This window comes from Aegilops tauschii, chromosome 7 (genome assembly GCF_002575655.3).
Source record: "Aegilops tauschii subsp. strangulata cultivar AL8/78 chromosome 7, Aet v6.0, whole genome shotgun sequence".
NCBI classification, from domain to species: Eukaryota; Viridiplantae; Streptophyta; class Magnoliopsida; order Poales; family Poaceae; genus Aegilops; species Aegilops tauschii.
In genome coordinates this window covers 514,607,847-514,613,917 of record NC_053041.3, presented here as the reverse complement: position 1 = coordinate 514,613,917, position 6,071 = coordinate 514,607,847, and the positions used below count along the sequence as shown (strand labels likewise).

General features: G+C 43.9%; 1 long non-coding RNA gene across 3 annotated transcripts; it reads left to right on the top strand.

The window, feature by feature from the left end:
- The first annotated feature begins 951 nt into the window (after positions 1-951).
- Positions 952-4,166, top strand: LOC109770336 (uncharacterized). 3 transcript variants are annotated; one of them, XR_002234561.4, is made up of 5 exons: positions 952-1,429; positions 1,916-2,007; positions 2,114-2,218; positions 3,038-3,185; positions 3,817-4,166. It is a non-coding gene; the product is annotated as an uncharacterized lncRNA (long non-coding RNA). The 3 variants fall into 3 exon arrangements; XR_005762030.3 differs by having other exon boundaries at positions 2,111-2,218; XR_002234562.4 differs by having other exon boundaries at positions 3,430-3,947.
- The last annotated feature ends 1,905 nt before the right edge of the window (positions 4,167-6,071 follow it).

Here is a 6,071-nt window from a genome sequence, read left to right as displayed (position 1 = left end):
CTAATTAAATAGATACTTGTGTACCTAGAAATGATTTTTGGAAAAAATAAAGAGCAAACTATGAGGTAGCTTCAGTTCAAATTTGACCCGCTTCCTGCTGAATCGGCGGAATTGTTTTTTACCAGAGCTGAATTAAAACTTTTGACACCCAACTATTTGGTCAATTATGCATTAAATATATCATAGTATTTTAGAAAATAGATTCGGTCCAATTTTACAACAAATATATGGTAGGTCCTTCACAAAAAAACTCATTTTGGGCACTCGGAAAATGGAATATTGATTTTTCGTCCAAAGAAAATGAAAACTCCCTTAGGAAACATTGTTTGTCATTCCAAGATGCACCCTTGTGCACAATATGAGATCATTTTTTTTTGACTTTTTCATGTGAAAAAGAAAAGATTCTTTTTTGAAACATAATTTGTCTTGTTGATGAGAGGTGGATCGAAAGCATTTTACATGTTATGCTTTGGTCAATTGTACATAAAATGATGTGTTATAGTTTTGGAAAATGGAGTGGTGCCATTTTGAAACAAATATTTGGTAGATTCTTCAAAAAAAACATTTTTCGCACTTCGAAAATAGAAAATGATTTTTTCCCTAAAAACTCATTTCTCATAACACTTTTTAAAATATATTTGTCTTATTCCAATTCCAAGTTTATTAGTTTTCCTAAAAACTAGGTCACATTTGGTGACACAATGAGAATGTTTTTATTTATTTTTGAATTTCTCATATCATAAAACCATTTATATGATTCAATACCTTATTTTTAGTCAATGACGACCAATTTTAGATGGTCATAACGTGTACTGGGTTTTGATTGGTCCATGGGCATGTCACGCGGATCGTGCCTCAAACGCCGTCGGATGCTTCCGGATCCGACGGTAGCCCTTTCCCCCTCACCCCCATCTTTCTTTGTCTAAAAAAACAGCCTCACCTTCTCACCCCACGAAGCCCGGCCCACAGCCCCGCACTCCTCCCTCATCCGCATCTCTCTCCCGCACTCCTCCCTCGTCCCATCTCGCCGCCGCCACCAATAGCGCCCAATCCCAGCGAACTCCGGCGGGAATCGACGGCACCCATCACACCAACGTGACCCCGACGCTTCGCTCTTCCATCCTGTCCGGTGAGATTCGGCGCACGCATCCTCCAGCGGCCAAGCGCGGCCGTCTCCCGTCATTAGGGTTTCGTTCGTCGATGGATCCAGCGCTGGCCGGCGACGAGGGCCGCCAGATCCGCGACCTGGGAGGCTCCTCCTGTAGGATATGGGAGGCTCCTCCTGTAGGATACGGGAGCAGCGCACCGGACCCTGCAGTCGCCGGTTCGGGACGAGCACAGCGGCTCGAGGACGCCGGCGACAAACGCCGGCGCTCCTCTGCTCCATCCACCTGGACGGCTGCTACTCCGCCAAAGACGTCACCTACAGGTTCGCCAACTCCCCTCAGCTCCTGCGACTTGTTGTCCCTGCTGCTTTATTTGGGTCAGAACAGAACCAGCAGTTGAGGCTGCGTTTGGTGGATTATAGAACATACCTGTTAACTTGCCGTAGATCACACTCGTATAGCAGGAGAAACTTCTTGCGTGAAGAGTAGAATTTCTTGCATTTGTGTGTTCATTTGAAGCGGGATATATATTGGTGGATTATGCGAAACCTTCAACGCTAGCAGCCCATGCATGTCGGTGCATCAGGGATAGACGTAGTCTGCAGATCCTAGCATCTAGGTCCGGCGGATGTGTGCATGGCAGCTGCAGATTAACATTAAAGTTACACATAAATAAATACTCTAGGACATGATTTCAACTTGTAAATACGTACGGAGAGCACCGAACTGTCATTTATATACCACACGACGTTCCTGTTAAAAAAGTAGGACGGTAGCTTGATGCTTGTATGTTTGTTTCTTACTGGCAGCTGTGGATACTGTGGCTACACATTGAACTTGAGCTCCTCAACACGGAACACGGCCAACGTTGGGTCCAAGTACGGGAAGTAGATCAGGAAAGGTGTCGTCTCATTCTTTGCGATTTTTTCTATTGTGTGCCTTGAAAAGCATGGTTGCAACCATTCCTAATTTTTTGTTCTTGTTCGATTTGGATTTGGATGCAGCAGGTGCTCTGCTCTTGCGCATGTATGGTGGCGTCTCCGGCGTAGCGATGCTTCTTGAGGTGACTGGCGTGACGGCGGCTGTGTATGGCAGTGACCACAAGCTCTTCGGTGAGCGACTCCCTCTCCTACCTCTAGTTCTCTTTTCTACTCCTATAGCATTGTTCTGTTAGTTTCGAACACTAGCAACAGGAGTAGTAAAAGCTTATGGTTGATCCTGATTGCTGAACATGGGAGATGTATCTTCTTTTGCATTTCAAGTTACCAGGAAAAATAATAAACCATGAATAGCACCACCCTAGTTAGTCTACAAGTTTGTTTACGGTGATGCCCCTGCACAGGATGTGCAGCAAGCCTTCCAATCTGCTTGTTTTGTTTCTGTTGGTGTGTGTATGTGCAAAAGGATAGGTGCCTGCCATGTGGTTTATAAACACATAGTTATAACAGTAAAATGGTATTCAAATTGCTTAAGATGTGCTTTCAGTCCTAATTAGACAATCTCCTGCACATGTACCTACATACCAGAGTAGACCATCTATATAGTGTCTAGCCATGTTGATAAGAATTTTTTTAAGAAAGAAATCAAGTTAGATTATATACGTACAATTATTATGCACATATGTATGGTGACATCTCATTATGCTCTTCTGCTTCCACTTATATCCTGAGCATGTACTCTAATAGTCAGTTCCTAGAACATGACAATGGATTGCTTTTGTTTCTATACCGCACTATCCATACTCCCAGGTATTAGTAAAGCTATGAGGACACCTTTTGTATATCGTGTTGGATTAGTGCACAATCTTATTAGAAATATCTGAATGCTGAGCTATTTCCTTTATACTAAATCTTCCAATTCTTGGTTTTGGCTTCTGTTTTTCCCCTTGGTACCCACTCACGGCCGCCTTCTATCTGTGCTTCTCTTCTCAGGATGATGGTCTTGCGGCACATGGCGCCGGAGCTGAGCCTGGGCATGAGGAGCGATCGCTACGTGCGGGTCCTCGACCTGCTTGGCCTCAACCTGCAGACCTTCGCCAAGGTTCACCTCAAGTCCCACACTATGGATGAAATTAGGGAGGTAATATTTGTTCATGACCCATCTTCCTGCTGAACAGTAGATGATCTTACTAAGCACCTAGCCATCTTGCCTGGTATGCTTGTATCTGCTACATGTTGTTTTCATCTTGATAGCTAGCAGCCTAGCATCATGAACTTTGATTGTGAAATCTCTATATGCTGTAAAATTAATTGTGCCAGTCTCGAAATTGTTGTGAATTGTAAGATGCTTCGAGTAAATGTTTTTTTTGCCTTCTCGCGTGTAGGCGGTCAGGCGAGACAGCAAGCAGCTCTGTTTCTTGTTATCTGCTCTGCTTTCAACTGAACTCGTTTCAGTTAGCAAGTCGATACTGCAGAATTTGAGACTGGATACTGAATTTGAGAGTATGGGTGCTTGTAATGAGGTTACTGCAATAATGTATCCAGAGTAGAATTGTATTGTACCTGCTATTTATAGATTAATTGTTCATGTATGCTTCATTTGAAAATAAACATGTTGTCACATGTTCAAACAGTATTGGGAGTTCTGGGACTATTATATGGTGTTATGGATATACTTTGTGATTCGAGTTACTGATATGTGGTCTAGTCTCAGTGGGAAAGATGCAACTATTGTGATCTAATACTTCTTGTTTTGACTCCTCCAATGGCAGGTGTAACTGTTACGAGCAAAGAACCTGTGAGCAGAGCTGAAGTATATAATTCTTTTGTGTCGCTGTTTCGTGTGTCAAGTCGAATGCTACTCTTATTATTATTATAGAGTGTCCTGATGCAAGTTTCTGAATTATGCCTCTTGAACTTGCGAGTTGGGATATCTTGCAAACGTTTTAACTTTTAAACTCGAAACTGTTCCCTTTTTTTGTTTGATTCAAGCTTACTCTCGTTATAATGTATTGTGTAGTTGTTGTTTCAAACTGTTTTGCTACAAGTACCATAATTTGCATTGAAGATATTGTATTCTGTTGTTGTATCATTGTTTAATAAAACCACAACATGATGCTCACATGAGACATCCACATTATGTGTGTTGATTTGGTAATAGGAGTGTCCTTGTCCTGGGCCTATACTGCATTTTGACTCCTATGTTTCTGTGCGCGTGTGTTTAATTGATGTTGCTTCAACTTTGAATTGCTTCTGTATATGGCCTATACTGCAATTGAGATTTAAAATTGTGGTTGTTCCTCTTTTACATAAGCTCAAGTGTGAAGTGTGAAGCAAGTGTGAAGCCGTGAAGTCCTAGTCAGTGAAGAGTAAGCATATGTGTTGTAAAGATTGTAATAGATTTATTTAGTGGTATATTTGATAAATTTTATGTGTTCTTTTTTATTATGTATGTGATTTGAAAACTTGTGAAATGGAAACTTGACCAATGTGGCCACTTATGAAAATAATCTGTCAAATTTGTACATTTCTGACATGTGGGACCAATTTGAGAGATGATCATGACAAGTGGGACCCATCTGACTAGTGGGACCAGCTTGAATATATAATGGTTGAAAATAGAAAATCAATAAACAATAAAAGGCCATGGCCAAAAATAAAAAGGCTGCAATGTTGGGCTTGGTCCATGAAGCTGACAAAAAAATCATAGGAAAAAATATATAAATGGGTTGAATTAATGGGCTTGGACCGGGCTAATTCTTATCCATCTCAGCTTGCCACGCTGGATCCTACGTGGCCTGGGGAGGCTGCCAGTGACAAAAAATTTGGTCGTGGAACCAAAGACCTTTTACATATCACAAAGAAGGTCGCTAATTTCAGTTTACGCCGATCAGCTTTTGACCATATGTTTTTGGTCGCAAAAAGGTCGCAAATGAAAAACAATGACCATTCAACGACCAATAGTGATGGTCGCAAGTTGACATATTTCTTGTAGTGTCCGCGAACCTCCCCGCCACCTACTGCGGACAACGCCGAGGTATTATCCCAAAGGACCTGTCTAGTCCGTGGAGAGGCGCAGGGGACCGCCAAGACGGCGCCAGGGGGTAATGCCTCAGCTGCCGAAAACATGGGGGATGCAATCCCCATGGAGACTTACGGCGGGGACCCTGACCAATCCGGCCCCCAGCCGAACACGACTTCGGACACCCAAGTGGTTCTGGAGCCAAATAAGCGACCCCCTTCAAAGGAGGGGGAGCGCCAACTCCAGCGGCGACCTCCACTAATCCGGAGGCGCCGAACACACTGATGGAGATGCTTCAATAGGCTTCCATCGTGAAGGAGCACCGCACCCTAATGGGTGCGGTGGTTGAAAAGGTTTAGTCCGCCAAGAGTGGGCTGAATGAAGCCTTCACTAACCTGTTAACAGGTTTCGAGGTATGCGATGTAAGAACTTCTAGCCACTGTTTATATGAAAAAAACATGCCTATGTATAGATAGTAGCCCCTGAGACTCTGTTCGGTTTGTGGAAAAACGGCCGAACAGAGGATCGATAGTATTCGCAGGAGATAATGTACTTATCTATTTTGAAAAAACAGGCATCACTGTTAGCGGCAGCCGCCCAGGCCGCCGAAGTATCCGAGCTCAAGCGGAAGCTGGGGCTGGCTGATGAGGATCTCGTCCGCGTCAACAAGAGGTTTGATGAAGCACAGGGTATGTTTTTGAGAAAAAGAAAAATGTTTACACACCCGAAATAATATACCATGCGGAGTCTAAGCTCTTGTGTTGCCCTGTTCATTTGCAGGAAGTGCGGCCGCGGTCGAGACCCTAAAGGGCGACCTTGCCCGGGCCAAGGAGCAGGCGCGGGTGAGCCAAGCGGCTGCTGACAAAGCGGCTGTGGATTTAAAGGCCGAACAGCCTGCCCGCCGCCGGTACGAGGAGCGGGTGACCAAAGTAGATCAATCACTCAAGGACGCCGCCAGCAAGTGTGAGTCTTTGGAAGAGAATAATAAAACCCAAGAGGCCGAGC